The following is a 17,078-nucleotide window of genomic DNA, read 5'->3' on the forward strand; positions in this document are numbered from 1 at the left end:
CGTAAATGAACCTGTGTAAGCAGTTTTAATAAACATCATAAAGAAATGAATGAATGACAGCTGTCAAAGATTTCAACATGCATGTACCACATCTACAACTCATCATCATCAAAGGTACTGAGAAGTAGGCCTCCTTCTCGAGCACCGTGACCGGCCGACCCGAAGACGGCTCACGGTCACCTCTGTGTACACAACCCTGCTTGTGGCAGGATCCGAATTCGTCTCATCTCATCAGTAGAGGGTAACATACAAGCTCAACATCAAAAATTGGCAAGTCAAACAGTTCTCAAATATCATTTATCTCAAGACATTTGACAAATTCATAACATCATCAAATCATTTTAGATAGCTCGAATGATATATGTATCTCAAAATATTGCCCACCTGAAGTCCTTCGCTAGTTTCGGAATGAAAACAGGCGACTTACTTCTTCGTCTCGCTCGGTCTTCATAATTCATCATCATCGTCAACGAAGGTTCATGTGATAAAACAAACCTTAGTTAGAACTCATTACTAAAATCCAATCTCGTCTCAACGATAACTTCTCACTCAACGTCTATTTACCCAATAAAACTCAATCCCTAGGTATACTCAACTTCTAAGGATTCACACATCCTACTCTCGACTTAACTCTCAACTCGGATTATACTCATAGCATTCAAGCACATAAACAAGCATGAACACATAAGCATATAAAATTCACACATAGATAAGTCAAAAACAACCTTCACACTGCACTGACTCGACTTCAAAAATTAACCTGTTCTGACTCCGACATCTCCTGGACTCGAGACTCATACCAAAAGAAAGGTCTTGGACTCGAGTCTAGTTTCATATACAAAAAAGTAGAGTCAAAAACTCCAAGTGGTTTTCGAGATATGACTGTTTGCACCTCGACGCTTGAAAAAGCGAGAGAGAAACCATCGTCCTTACCCGACCAAAGCACGCGAGATATCAAGGTAACCTTCGACCTCTGTTGCTACTCCAATCGGCATGAATCACACTCGCAGAAATCATGTTTTATGGGCTGTTAACGAATGAACAAAAAGCATGTTAAGTCATGTTTTTGTGGAACCTACAACTTGAACCTTGATGAACGACGAGAACATTAGCTTTAAACGTAGACGAACGTGAATAATCACAGCATGCTCACTGATTTATGCTTAATTTACACTATTTTTTAGGGGTTTGTATGTGCGTGTTTTAGGATAATCTTCTGGAATTTGGTGCGTTTTATGGTGTATTCTATGCTTTGCAGGAGATTTAGGCTTACCAGATGAAAGAATGCAATTTTGGAGAATTTTGGATTAATTAGGCGTTTTCTAAGTGTTCTGGAATGCCAGAGCAGAGGAATCAAAAGCCAGTCCAGAGAAATCCGCGGAATATCAGAGAAGCGGAGCCGACATCTCCAGAGCAGAGAAATCACCGTTCCTCTGGCACCAGAGATATCAATGTCAGAGGCGTGTCAGAGGCGAGATCCATTTCTCTGGCGAAGTCAGAGAAGTCATATCCAGCAAAGTCACAACCCAGATCAGAGAAATCGTCAAGAACAGAGAAGTGCCAGAAGAGCCGAAGATCAGAGCAGAGAAGTCATTGCAGAGGGATCGAGTCCCCGCTGCCAGAGAAGTCAATACCTAAATTTCAGAGGAGTCACCGTTCCTCTGGAGAAGGCCAGAGCGGAACCCATTCCTCTGGCGAGGCCAGAGAGATCAACCATTCCTCTGGCGCAACCCGTTCCCCGAGAGACATCCATTCCTCTGGCGAGAATGGGCAGGCAGCGAGAGTGGGAGTGTTTTCAGTGCGTGCATCCAGCTGGAAAGTTGCCTTGTTTTACACGATTCTATTACCTTTAGAATTCTATTTCCTTTTGGAATTCTACTTTGCATGGCAACTCCTATGGTGATTTGAAGGAAATCTGAAGCTTATAAATAGGTCCTCTTTTGACCTAAGGCATATCATCAGACGGCAGACACCCGAAAACCTTAGTATTCATACTTTAGTTTTTAGCTTTAGAATTTTATTGCTTTCTAGTTTTCAAGGCTTGGATCAAGATTGAAGATTCAAGTCGCTACTTCAGTTTTTATTTTAGTTTTTATACAATTCAGTTTTTATAATTGCATTCTATTTATTTATGTTTATGTTTTACTTTAGCATGTCTGGCTAGTTTCCTTTAACTGATTCTAGGGTTTGTAAATAGTTGATTGAATTTATGTGATTTATTTGTTAATACTTTTGTGCCTTCCAGTTTATGATTCATAATTCCTGGTACTTAATTCTTGTGAATTATCTGATCAATAGTTTGCATGTTTAGCTATTCGGTTTGAGACCTAGCGGAGATAACTGTTTAGCGGATTCAGGAATGTATGATATGATTTTAACCTTGAGACCTAGCGGAGATAGGTGGATCATAGGGAGCTATTCTTAGGAGCTATTGGGAGTTAGTATATTTTCTTGAGACCTAACGGAGATAGAGAATTTACTAATCTACGATCGTTGCTGCTCTAGCGAGAGTAATTGATTACTTAAGTGATCTCTCATCATAACTGGATTAAACTGGTACATAGGGTTAATAGATTTATTGCGTAGATTTAATTGATGAATTTACTACCCTAGGATCAGTTGTCTTTCATATTTGATTTTTCCTACGATCTTTTAATTATTGTTAATTGCGTTTTAGTTTAAGTTAATTAAACCTTCATTCTTTCGTTTGCCTGAATATTACTAGAGTTTAATTAGGATTACTTAGAGTGATTCGTCATAATAGTCCCTGTGGATACGATACTCGGTTACTTAATTTGTGCTACAATTACACCGTGTTAGTTGCGGTAATTTGTTGCTAATAATTTAGTGATCAACTTTTTGGCGCCGTTGCCGGGGATTATTTAGAATTTACTTTAATATTTCTGATTAGACTTAAGCATTATTTCAGGCGTTATAAGTTTTAATTTTATTTTATTTTTAGTTTTTAAAATTTCTATTTTTGTTTGTTGTCTCAGGCGTGTATGATCACGAGATCCAAAGGAAAGGAACATCTAGTGCCTTTGAACTTGGAAATCGAAAAGCAATACAAAAGAGACAACCGCGAAAAGAAAAAGCTAGCAATGGCAGAGAATAACATGGACCTTCAAACTCTTGTGGAAGTCGTGACAAACCTTCAGAGGCAACTAGATGAAGAAAGAGAGCGCAACCGGGCTCCTCCACCAGAGCCACCACTGAATCACATGTATCAGCCTCGAGTTGATCAATTTCAAGGAGGCAAATGGGGACCAACTGTGCAAGCCAACACATTCGAGCTGAAGCCGGGATTGATAAACATGGTGCAAGCTGAGCAGTTTAGTGGAGCGGCTTCTGAAAATCCGCATGCTCACATTACCCAGTTCCTAGATATCTGCGACACTATTAAGCAGAATGGAGTGCCACCTGATGCCATCAGAATGAAGATGTTTGGATTCTCTCTCAGGGACAGAGCGAAGGAGTGGTTCAAGAGTCTGGACAGAGGTGCTATTACTGGATGGGAGGATTTGTGTAGAGCTTTCCTAGCAAAATACTTTCCTGCCTCTAAAGCTCAGAAAATCATTGCGGAGATTTCTCACTTTTCCCAGCTAGGAGATGAGACCATTCATGATGCCTGGGAAAGATTTCGTGAGCTGCTCAGGAACTGTCCACAACATGGTTTCACGGAGGATCAGCAAATCATTCACTTTTATAATGGTTTGACTGGTCTGACAAAAAGTATGGTGGATGCCACTGCAGGTGGATGTCTTCTCCATAGAAACACAAAGGAGGCATATCGTGTGATAGAAGAGATGGCCTCCAACAGTTATCAATGGCCGAATGACAGAAGTTCCACGAGAAGAATTGCAGCTGTGAATGAGGAGAGAGATAATTTTAAAGAGAAATATGAAGCTCTTCAAAAGCAGTATGAGTTGGAGAGAAAAGCATTGCTAGCTAAAATTCCTCAGCAGCCGATTTTATCCGATGTAACACAGTTTGAAGATGCTAATTTTGTCCAGCAGCAGTACCAATTCAATAGACCAAACTATCAGGGACATCAGGGTGGAAATCCACCGTATCATCCCAATAATAGGAATCATCCAAATTTTTCCTATTCAAATCCCAACAATGCTGTGCAGCCTCCACCTGGGTTTTCTGTGTCTAGTGGAGGAGTCATCAATGAGCCGAAGAAGGATTCACTAGAGGAGATGATGAAGCAAGTGTTGGTGAAGGTGACCGGGATGGAGGCAAACTCGGCAAACATGGGGACCAAAATTTCCAACATGGAGCAAAATTTTTCAGCATTGTCTAAGCAGGTGCAGATGTTGGAGACTCAAGTTGGTCAGATGGCCAACCAAGCAGCTGCGCAGAACAAGCTAGGCCAACTTCCTAGCAACACTCAGTTCAATCCGAAGAGCCAACATCAGCAGCCTCAGCAAAATCAGCAATGTCATTCCATCCGGGTGGTTGATAATCTAGTTGAGGATCCAGAGCAGAGGAATCAAGAGCAGCGGGATCCAGAGCAGAGGGTTCCAGAGAAGCGGGTTCCAGAACAGCGAAATCACTCAGAGCAGAGGAATCCTCCAGAGCAGCGGAATGGCAAGGAAAAAGGTGTCGAGATTTTTGAGGAGGATGATTTGGAGACGATTGTATGCGATTCGCCACCAATTTCTAAGGTGTCGAGTTCTTCTGCAGTTAAGGAGCCCATCCCTAATCCCACATTTCCCAGGCCAGAGTACAAGCCTGTGGCGCCTTTCCCGAATCACCTGGCAAAACCAAGATTAGATGAGCAAAGCTCCAATTTTTTGGAGACATTTAAGAAGTTGGCTGTGAATATTCCTTCCGTGGAGATCTTGAGAAACAAGCCAAATGTGGTGCAAATTGTGAAGGCTGTGATGGAAAAGAAGCGTGCATTCAATGAAATTGAGGAGGTGCTCGCAGTGAAGGAGTATCAGCTGCCTCCAAAGAGAGAAGATCCGGGCAGTTTCAATATTCCTGTGAAGATTGGGAAGTCATTGTTTGAGAAAGTGCTGTGTGACACCGGAGCAAGCATAAATGTCATGCCTCTTAAAGTATATAGGAAGTTGCAGCTGGGGGATTTGAAGCCAACCGACAAGACAATTCAACTGATTGATAAGTCTTGCTCTAAACCTCTAGGAGTTGCGGAAGATGTGCTTGTGAAGGTGAGTGATTTTTTCTTCCCAGTCGACTTTGTAGTGTTGGATATTCCGGAGGATCCAAAGATGCCTTTGCTGTTAGGGAGACCTTTCCTTGCCACATGTGGAGCAAAGCTAGATATGCAAATGGGGACGATGATATTGGGAGCCTATGGGGAAACGGTGATCTTCAAGAAACCTCCACCAAAGGAAGTTCCCCAGAACGAAGTGATTAATTTGGCTGACAGTTTTCTAGCAAATTCGGAGGATGAAGAGGTTGCGAAAAATGAGCTGCCCAAGTATGAAGCCAAGGAAAAAACTCCAAAACCAAAAGAAGTTCTGACTTTTGAGATGTGTTTGTTTTTGGAGCATGATGGGGGGTCTTTGAAAACCCATACCCCCAAGAAGAAGAAAGTGAAATTCCGAATTTTTCGGAATAAGAATGAGAAGGGGGCAATGCTGGTGGAGGATGTCCGAGCCAAGAGAAGTGTTTTGGTGGAGAGGGCACCCAAGAGTAGAAAAGCCTTCCGATGGTTAGAATGTTGTTTCCGACCTCCATGAGTTTTTGAGGTATCGTCGAGCTCTAGACGTTAAATTAAGCACTTGTTGGGAGGTAACCCAACTATTTTTCTTTGTTTTGTTTTCCTTCCTTTTAGTTTCGTTGTGTTTTGTTTTGTTTCTTTTTGTTTCTTTGTTTTGTTTGGGGCTTTTGTTTCTCTGTCAGGTTTCTGGAGGTTTTCGTGTTTCAGCAAAGTCACTCACTTCGCTGCCCTACCCAGCGCCGCCTTATTTACTCTACCCAAGGCCACAAACCTCTTCAACGCCTCTCACGAAGATTCAGCTTTGCAATGCCGATATTCAGGGAAGTTTTCTACACTTTTCATATTTCTTTTATGCCCTGAGGACATGGCATACTTTAAGTGTGGGGGAGTGGTGTTTTGTGCTTATATTTTTCAAAATTGGGCGAAATTGATTTTTCTATGCTTAGTTTTTAGTCTCGAATCTGGCTAATTTTTATGAATTTGTGGAAGAGAAGATGGTTTTCGATGTGAATTTCGGGTTTGTGAATGAATGGAGGATATTCTTGTTTTACCTTTGATATATGTTTCTTGTTTGTGCAAAGAATTATGAGTTTTGTTGCAACACTTTTGTAAGTTAGTAAAACGTGATTTGTCCGGTAGATGCTAGAAGGAGTGTTGTCATTGTGATTGCCTACGATCGTATCTTATCTGTGAAATGTGAAAAATGTTGGACGAATTGCCAACTTCAAAATTGCCAGCTCTGAAACATCTGGCCTGTTCTATAATGTGATAGCTCTGAGTCTCTGCTCCTCTAGTCTAACTATGAGCATGGGAAACCACGTGAAAAGACTTTGGATTACATCCAAATGGTTTTATTTCATGAATTATGGCTCAACTGTCGAAATCTCAAGCACACAAAGTGTGAAAAATGGTGATATTGATTATAAAGGCGATCACATTAGGGAATTCACTTCTAGCGGAGAATTGGGTCTGATCGAATTACTTGCATTACTCTTTTGTTGCTTCTTAAACTTTGAGTTACTTGCATGACCGAGAGATGTATGTTGATTGTAAAGTTTTGAATTGACTTTGTGAATGATGGGATGGAAATAAACGTTGTTGAAATCAATCTCTTCCTAGGATTCATATAGATTTTGCTTGAGGACAAGCAAAAGGCTAAGTGTGGGGGAGTTGATTTATGCTTAATTTACACTATTTTTTAGGGGTTTGTATGTGCGTGTTTTAGGATAATCTTCTGGAATTTGGTGCGTTTTATGGTGTATTCTATGCTTTGCAGGAGATTTAGGCTTACCAGATGAAAGAATGCAATTTTGGAGAATTTTGGATTAATTAGGCGTTTTCTAAGTGTTCTGGAATGCCAGAGCAGAGGAATCAAAAGCCAGTCCAGAGAAATCCGCGGAATATCAGAGAAGCGGAGCCGACATCTCCAGAGCAGAGAAATCACCGTTCCTCTGGCACCAGAGATATCAATGTCAGAGGCGTGTCAGAGGCGAGATCCATTTCTCTGGCGAAGTCAGAGAAGTCATATCCAGCAAAGTCACAACCCAGATCAGAGAAATCGTCAAGAACAGAGAAGTGCCAGAAGAGCCGAAGATCAGAGCAGAGAAGTCATTGCAGAGGGATCGAGTCCCCGCTGCCAGAGAAGTCAATACCTAAATTTCAGAGGAGTCACCGTTCCTCTGGAGAAGGCCAGAGCGGAACCCATTCCTCTGGCGAGGCCAGAGAGATCAACCATTCCTCTGGCGCAACCCGTTCCCCGAGAGACATCCATTCCTCTGGCGAGAATGGGCAGGCAGCGAGAGTGGGAGTGTTTTCAGTGCGTGCATCCAGCTGGAAAGTTGCCTTGTTTTACACGATTCTATTACCTTTAGAATTCTATTTCCTTTTGGAATTCTACTTTGCATGGCAACTCCTATGGTGATTTGAAGGAAATCTGAAGCTTATAAATAGGTCCTCTTTTGACCTAAGGCATATCATCAGACGGCAGACACCCGAAAACCTTAGTATTCATACTTTAGTTTTTAGCTTTAGAATTTTATTGCTTTCTAGTTTTCAAGGCTTGGATCAAGATTGAAGATTCAAGTCGCTACTTCAGTTTTTATTTTAGTTTTTATACAATTCAGTTTTTATAATTGCATTCTATTTATTTATGTTTATGTTTTACTTTAGCATGTCTGGCTAGTTTCCTTTAACTGATTCTAGGGTTTGTAAATAGTTGATTGAATTTATGTGATTTATTTGTTAATACTTTTGTGCCTTCCAGTTTATGATTCATAATTCCTGGTACTTAATTCTTGTGAATTATCTGATCAATAGTTTGCATGTTTAGCTATTCGGTTTGAGACCTAGCGGAGATAACTGTTTAGCGGATTCAGGAATGTATGATATGATTTTAACCTTGAGACCTAGCGGAGATAGGTGGATCATAGGGAGCTATTCTTAGGAGCTATTGGGAGTTAGTATATTTTCTTGAGACCTAACGGAGATAGAGAATTTACTAATCTACGATCGTTGCTGCTCTAGCGAGAGTAATTGATTACTTAAGTGATCTCTCATCATAACTGGATTAAACTGGTACATAGGGTTAATAGATTTATTGCGTAGATTTAATTGATGAATTTACTACCCTAGGATCAGTTGTCTTTCATATTTGATTTTTCCTACGATCTTTTAATTATTGTTAATTGCGTTTTAGTTTAAGTTAATTAAACCTTCATTCTTTCGTTTGCCTGAATATTACTAGAGTTTAATTAGGATTACTTAGAGTGATTCGTCATAATAGTCCCTGTGGATACGATACTCGGTTACTTAATTTGTGCTACAATTACACCGTGTTAGTTGCGGTAATTTGTTGCTAATAATTTAGTGATCACTCACATAGGTAGAGATTAAGGTCTGTATACGAGTGAGAATCGAGGCGAGATAAGGACGGAGAATTCTGGTTTTGGAAACTGGAGTCCCCGTCGCTCTTCCCAGAGGAATGGCCAGAGGAATGGCCAGAGCAGAGGAATGGCCAGAGGAATGACCAGAGCAGAGCGGAGAAAATGCCAGACCAGAGGAATCGCCTCGCCAGAGGAATCGCTTCGCCAGAGGAATCGCCTCGCCAGAGGAATCACTTTCACCAGAGGAATCGTTCCTCGCCAGAGGAATCACTTCGCCACAGAGCTAACTCAGCTAGTGCTGACTTAGAGGCCAGAGTTGACCTCCAGAGCAGAAAGCGAAAAAGGGAGAGAGAGAGAGAGAGAGAGAAGAGAACATAGGGTGTTTAAATCTTTATTATTTTCTTTCCCTTGCTTACACGAAGGGAGATTATTATATTTTACTGACAGTTTAGAATGCCCTAATGAGAACGAATCAATGTAGTTAATTACTTGACTTCATGGGACGGAACCTAGTTGGGTTAATTGTTTAATAAAAAGGAATATGAGCCATGCATAATTACATTATGCATCCTCATTTATTTGAGAATTTCCTCGGACTAAGACCTTACGTTATTTCTTTTCCGAATCAAGGTTGAACGCAAGAGTTTAAGGCTTAGTCGTGAGTCACCACTACCAGGTGGGCTTTCTTACGTATAAACTAAAACCGTATAGTAGAATTGTTATGACTTTATGCTTATGAATTTGAATGATGTTGTCAATGCCTAAATGCTTTATGTTTTGTTATTAATTGCCTATCTGATGTTAATCGAATTCGGATTCTGGATGGGACCGCAAATCCCTTCGGAATTAGTGTACACCCTTGTGATCGTGAGTTATCTAGCGGGTTGGCCGATCATAGTGACCGTAGAGGGAGGCCTCCCTCTCGGCACGAGTTACTGATATGGTGATTAATGATATTAAAATGCCGGCGCGAGTTATTTATGAAAGAAATGATATTTTTGTAGTAAATACGAGTCTTTAAAGGAAAACCCTCGTATCTTACTACCGATGAAAGGCTTGACAATAAAATATTATGCATGTATGTAAATTTCGGCAAGTGTCCACTAAGTACTCCCGTACTTAGCCCTGCATGTATTTTTAAATGTGCAGGTTGAGCTGTGATCGGGGATGTAGCGTGCAAGCGGAGCTTTTGTCAATCTAGGACGAGAACCCCAGAGTGGAGTATATGTCTTCATACATATACTCAAATTGTTGTTTTTCCGCTGCAAACACTGATTTTTTTTTGCTAAGATGTTATGTCATTTGTCAAACAATATGTAATATTTAACAATGTACTCGAACTCCTTGAGTACCCATTTTGGATCATGTTATGTACGGTCCCCTTGTGGCCATCGTTAATATCTAGTTATTTCGATTGTTTCCCTTATACAAAGTCGAGTCATCAAGAAGCTAAATATGCCCCTTTTCTAATCCCGCTCCTAAATTCCCTCCCCTAGTCGCGGTTTCCCCGAGTTTGCTATCCTTAGCAAGCGCGGTCGTGACAGAATGGTATCAGAGCGTTTCTTCTGCTCTGAATACTAATCATTCCTTCTAAGTTGAGTCTAGATTTAATAAGTCAATATACTTTTGAACTAGTTGACAAAAGCTTGGCACTACATCTCGTCACGCTCAACGGAGGTTATGGTAAGTGCTTTCAAGTTTATTAAGTTGATTTCTTGAAATGCATGAAGCATGAATAAGTATGATTATTGTTTGAATCACAAGAACTTAGAACTATTAAGATAGATACATACTCACTCTCACGATGGAACATAGAAGAGTACATCATCATCGCATGACAAGCCTTAAGATCGGTAGACTATAACACTAGAACTTTATGATTGTCGAATTCTTAATCTGTGATTAAGTATTAAGGAGGTCCTTAATACAAGTCATGATTTTGTGCTTGAAAACTAGATTTAGATCACCTCTATGACTTGTGCTTGGACACTAGATTTAGACGATGTTGTGATGTCTAGATTTTACAAGTTTTGATTTTCGAACCAATTCTTGATTACCAAGTATAGACGTTTGGAACCTTATCGCTTTTAGATAATTGTCGCGTGTTACTTTTTGAAGATAGAACTTCTTTTGTTAGATGGCGAGGACTGTCTTTACCCGACGACGACCATTGCCCCCGTGGGCTAGTCCAGAGGAGGTCGAGCGGTCCTACCGCACTTATGCCCCATGTCACGGGGATAACCTCGGACAGTTCCTCGCAGGTTTTCACAGACACTGGGTCGAGGTGAGTGCACACGGAGTGTCAGGGTATGATGGCATCCTGAGGTTGATCTTGCTGTTACCTTCTGAGTGGCAGGGATGGGCTAGTCAGATCTCTGCCCACTACATCTTTCGCCGGGAGGATTACCACGACCTCGTGGGAGACTTCCCTAGTTTCGTTGCGGAGCTTCAGGCCTGTTTCACCTTGTGGGGCAGCGCCCCTCTAGGGCCCTACATCCTCCCAGGAGACTACGTGCAGGTAGGGACGCCTCTGCCCGCTGAGACTCCCGCTGCTGCACCCGAGCCCCCGATGGCCTTGCCACAAGACCCTCCACCACGTGCCTCAGTTCTAAGGCGCCGTGGTAGGCGCGATGACGAGGCAGGCCCTTCTCGTCCATGGGCTCGCAGGGATTTCCCGTCGGCTCCCGACTCAGCTCTCCGGGCAACTACTCCTCCACCACCACCGATACCCATGGTAGTCGCAGAGCTTGCGGCGGCCATGGCAGACATCGACAGGGTCATGGCCAACATGAGGGAGTTCCTAGATAGGGGTAAAGCCCCTATGCAGGAGGATGATGATACGGCACAGTATGGTGCGATGAGGAGGATTACTCGCCCCGAGCCGTTGCCACCTCCAGCCCCGATCGAGCCTCGTGCCACGGCCAGGATCCGCACCAGGGACGATCCGATCCGTGAGATTGCGGACGACATCTTCCGCACAGCCCAGATCATGCGGGAGACGGGTGAAGGTCAGGGAGAGACCCCGTCGCCCAGCGAGGAGGAGGAGGATCCGATTATTTACCTCCTGGCGTCACCGAGGAGCAGCCGTACCGCGACTCAGGGTTCGCAGATTTGATAGTTTTAGCTCATGGATGTTTTCCGAAAATGATGATTCATTCCGATGTTTTTGTAACCCTATGACTATATTTTTATTTTGATGTCGTTAGCTAACGATAGTACGGAAGCGTTGATCTCTAGGACATTCCGTGACGGAGTACCTTTTGTGATTGCTTAGCTAGTAAGCCGGTACATCATATGGAGTACTTGGATAGACTTTTTCTTCGATTTGAGGTGATGATGTAAAAGTCCTCGTAGAGGCAATTTTCCATGATATATATGACCCTGGCATGGGCTTTATGCGACAATCTCGCGTATGTTTTTCTACGGGTTGTATTCTTCACAAGTCAGTTCAGGATGTAGTATATATGACTTTGTGACTTGTGCATGCAAGCAGTTCGTTATTTTTGCCTTAGAGGCTCCTGTTTTGAATGTGTTAAAAGGGGTGTTTTGTATTTTGCAGAATGCCGCCTAAACGAGGTCGCCCCGCTTGGAGAAACGTTAACAACGATGGAAATCGCGATGAAATACCAGAAGGACCGCGAAACGACAGGGAACCTACCCCATCCCCTCCACCCCCTGTTAGAAGAACTGAAGAACTTTTTCTTCGACAGAATCCGCCCACGTTCACTGGGACAGGCGACCCAGCCGAGGCCGAAGCTTGGATACGCGCGTTAGAGCGTATTTTCACCTTTCTACACTGCACTGAAGAGGAGCGACTCTCGTGCGTGTCTTTCCAACTAGCCGGATCAACTGACTTTTGGTGGAAAGCCCGCCGAAAGACTCTGACTCCCGAGCAATGGGCAGCTTATACTTGGGAAGACTTTAAGACTGGGTTATACGATAAGTATATTCCCAAAAGCTACAGGAAGAAGAAGGAGGCTGAGTTCTATAGCCTGAAACAGGGAAATAAGACAGTGACAGAATATGACAGAGAGTTCTGCGATCTATCACGTTATGCTCCACAGCAGGTGGATACTGATGAGAAAATGGCGGAGAAATTTTGTGCCGGTCTGAGGTACGAAATTCGGATGACTCTAGCTAGTCATGGTGGACTCTCATACACTGAGTCTTTGAACAGGGCACTGGACATCGAAGCTGCGATGCCAGTGGAAAGGTTGGCTCCGTCACAGACCTCAGCGCCAGTCAACCCACCTGCACGCCCTTAGAACTTTAAAGGGAAGCGCAACTGGAGCGACCAGGGAGGGATTGAAAACCAGACTAACAAGAGGCCATGGCAAGGAAGTGCGCCGTTTGGACAATTTCAGCAACAAGGACAAGGGAAGCAACAAGGCCCTGCCCCGGCCGCAGGCAACCAGAGACAAAATGAAGTTCCCCTTTGTCCAAAATGCAACAAACCACATCGTGGTGTCTGTAGGGCTGGAACTGACAGTTGCTACACGTGTGGCCAGAAGGGCCACTACTCCTCTCAGTGCCCCAACAAACAGCAGGGCGCGGCAATTAGGGCCACTTATGCCCAGCCCTTGCGAGCAGTTCAAGGCAACATCAGCCCCGCCAACAACAGCCACACCAGCAGCAACACCAACACCAGCACCAACAGCGCCAACAGCAACAGAAACAGCCGCAACAACTGCCGCAGCAGGCAAGAGCCTTTGCTATCACCCAAAACCAGCCCGAGAAAAACCAGGGAAACCTGGCAGGTATGGGCAAGCTTAAGGGTTTTTCCATTATGATTCTGTTCGATACTGGTGCCTCGCATTATTTTATTTCTGCCCCTTGCGTAGATACCTTAGAAATCGAATCAGAACGAGCTAAGTGTGCCTTAAGAATCACTACACCCTTAGGAGGAAGATCTACCACCACTCATGTTTGCTCGAACGTAGAATTTGAAATGGGAGAACTTAAGATGGTAGCGAACAATCTTAATATTCTGCTCATGTGGGACGTAGATATGATCTTAGGAATGGACTGGTTAGCCGAGAATTACGCCACCATCCTTTGTAATGAACGAAAGATTTCTCTTCGACCACCTGGAAAAGAACCGACAGAATTTCACGGCATCGGTATGAAGAAAAGAGTACCAGTGATATCCGCACTGCAAGCCAGAAAAGAGATGATGAAGGAAGGAAGCACAACTTATCTTGTCTACCTAAACGAGGAAGCTAGTAATGACAAGAGGGTGGAAGATGTGGCAATAGTACGAGACTTTCCAGAAATTTTTCCTGAAATATTGCCAGGACTACCTCCAGACAGGCAACTAGATTTCACCATTGATCTAGAACCTGGATCTGCCCCAGTATCAAAGGCACCATACAGGATGGTCCCAAAGGAATTACAAGAATTGAAGGTGTAACTACAAGAACTCTTGGACTTGGGTTTCATCAGGCCCAGTGTCTCGCCTTGGGGAGCGCCTGTACTCTTTGTCAAAAAGAAAGATGGAACCGTGAGGATGTGCATTGATTATAGAGAATTGAACAAACTGACGCTTAAAAACAAATACCCTCTCCCAAGGATAGATGATTTGTTTGATCAACTCAAGGGAGCCAGTGTATTCTCAAAAATAGACTTAAGGTCTGGGTACCACCAGCTGAAGATCAGACCGGAGGATATACCCAAGACCGCTTTCCGCACAAGATATGGTCACTATGAATTCGTTGTCATGCCATTTGGTCTAACCAATGCACCGGTAGTATTCATGGACCTCATGAATCGAGTTTTCCATCCATACTTAGACAAATTTGTCTTAATATTTATAGATGATATCCTCATCTATTCTAAGACTGACCAAGAGCATGAAAAGCATTTGAGAATCATCCTGGAGACATTAAAGATGGAGAAGTTGTTCGCCAAATTCAGCAAGTGCGAATTTTGGCTGAAAGAAGTAATGTTCCTAGGACACATCGTGTCAGCAGATGGAATCAAGGTAGACCCCGCCAAGGTGCAAGCAGTGCGCGAGTGGAAATCACCAACCACACCTAATGAAATCCGGAGTTTCTTAGGTTTGGCGGGATACTACCGGAGATTCATCGAAGGATTCTCTGAGATAGCAAGGCCAATGACGCAATTACTTCGCAAAGGAATCAAGTATAAATGGACCGAAGAGTGTGAAGCCAGCTTCCAAGAGCTGAAGAGGAAATTGACAACTGCACCAGTGCTAGCAGTTCCAGCAGCCGATAAAGAATACATGATCTTCACACACGCGTCCAAAAATGGGCTAGGTTGTGTGTTGATGCAGGAAGGGAAGGTCATCGCCTACGCCTCGCGACAACTAAGGCCACATGAGTTGAACTACCCCACTCATGATCTGGAACTGGCAGCAATTGTGCATGCTCTAAAAATTTGGAGGCACCATCTATACGGAGTTAGATGTGAAATCTTCACTGATCACAAAAGCCTTAAGTACTTTTTCGAGCAGAAAGACCTGAACATGAGACAGAGGACATGGCTCGAGCTCGTGAAGGATTACGATTGCGGTATCAATTACCACCCGGGGAAAGCTAATGTAGTAGCTGATGCTTTAAGTCGTAAAACTCAATCCGAGTTAGGACTTCTTCTCACTCAAGAGGACACACTTGTAAGGGATTTTGACAGATTGAAGATAGAAGTGGTTCAGCCACCGGCAACAACAAGAGCAATTATTGCAACTCTGGTAGCCGCCCCAGACCTCAGAGAAAGGATCATCAGTGCCCAGAGAGCGGACGAGGGCTTGGAAAAAGTTCGTCTCAAGATCCGAACAGGCACGCCCGGAGGCTACCAAGAGGCAACGGATAACACCGTTCTTTTTGAAGGAAGATTGTGTGTTCCCCACAACGAGGAACTCAGAAACGAGATCATGAGTGAAGCTTATGACACGCCCTATACCGCTCATCCCGGGAGTACCAAAATGTACCAAGATCTGAAACAGAAGTTTTGGTGGGACGGGATGAAACGAGATATAGCCTCGTTTGTAGAGCGCTGCCTTGCATGCCAGCAAGTGAAAGCTTTACATCAACGACCATATGGAAAATTGCAGCCTTTGGAAATCCCAGAATGGAAGTGGGAGCACATAGCGATGGATTTCGTGACGGGTTTACCCAAGACAAATAGGGGCAACACAGCTATTTGGGTAATAGTAGACCGTCTCACGAAGTGCGCTCATTTTATACCGATTCCAATTACCCATGGATCGGAGAAGCTAGCCCAACTGTACATCCGTGAGATTGTACGGCTACACGGAATACCAATATCCATTACTTCGGATAGAGATTCAAAATTTACTTCTAGATTTTGGATCAGCTTGCAAAAAGAGTTGGGAACAAGATTAAGCTTTAGCACCGCATTCCATCCACAAACTGATGGACAATCGGAAAGGACAATTCAGACCCTTGAAGATATGTTGAGGACAGTGGTGCTAGACCGAGGAGGAAGTTGGGAATCAGTGCTGCCACTGATCGAATTCGCCTACAACAACAGTTACCAGGAGACCATTGATATGGCACCTTACGAGGCGCTTTATGGAAGGAAGTGTAGATCACCACTTTACTGGGATGAAGTGGGTGAAAGAAAAATCCTTGGGCCAGATGCAGTAAGCGAGATGATCGAGACCATCCACCAGATTAGAGCAAGAATTAAAGAGGCCCAGGATAGACAGAAGTCTTATGCTGATACCCGACGAACCGAACTACAATTTCAGATTGGAGACAAGGTTTTCCTTAAAGTATCACCCTCGAAAGGGATCGTTAGATTCGGTGTTAAGGGTAAGTTGAGACCCCGTTTTGTAGGACCTTATGAGATCCTTGAAAGAATAGGTCCCGTAGCATATAGGTTGGCACTGCCACCTAGCTTTGGAAACGTCCACAATGTGTTCCACGTGTCACAGCTGAGACGGTACGTGTTTGACCCCAAACACGTGATTCACCAAGAGGAAATGATTCTTAACCCAGACTTGACATACGAGGAAAGACCTGAAGCCATTTTGGACCGAAAGGTGCAAGAGTTGAGGAATAAATCGATCGCGTCAGTCAAAATACTATGGAGACACCACGGACCTGAAGAAGCAACGTGGGAACTTGAGGACCAGATGAAAGAAAAATACCCAGAACTTTTCACATAGATATGCAAATTTCGGGACGAAATTTTGTTAAGAGGGGTGGTATGTAACAACCCGCTCTTTTATCAGTATTTAATTCCAGTTTTGCGTGTTTATTTATCTATCTAACAGTAAATGAAGCACCTTACGTTTTCAGCTATGTTTCTGAATTACGTATTTTGGAGAACAAAGTCACTAAACTAGCAGTATGCATTTCTTTTTATCTTCGCGTGTTTAAGACCGCGACGAGAATCTTTGAGTCGATGAATTATTATTCAAAGTTATAACCAACTTAGCAAAGTTGTGTTATTTATCAAGATGGAGTTTATTTCACATTGTCGCTTAAGTCGTGAATTATTTCCGACTTTGAAGCTAATTA

General features: G+C 43.2%; 1 non-coding gene across 1 annotated transcript; it reads right to left on the reverse strand.

The window, feature by feature from the left end:
* Positions 1-3,569: 3,569 nt before the first annotated feature.
* LOC131013801 (small nucleolar RNA R71) lies at positions 3,570-3,676 on the reverse strand. Its single transcript, XR_009097881.1, has one exon. It is a non-coding gene; the product is annotated as a small nucleolar RNA R71 (small nucleolar RNA).
* Positions 3,677-17,078: the final 13,402 nt, after the last annotated feature.

This window comes from Salvia miltiorrhiza, chromosome 2 (assembly GCF_028751815.1).
Source record: "Salvia miltiorrhiza cultivar Shanhuang (shh) chromosome 2, IMPLAD_Smil_shh, whole genome shotgun sequence".
Classification (NCBI taxonomy): domain Eukaryota; kingdom Viridiplantae; phylum Streptophyta; class Magnoliopsida; order Lamiales; family Lamiaceae; genus Salvia; species Salvia miltiorrhiza.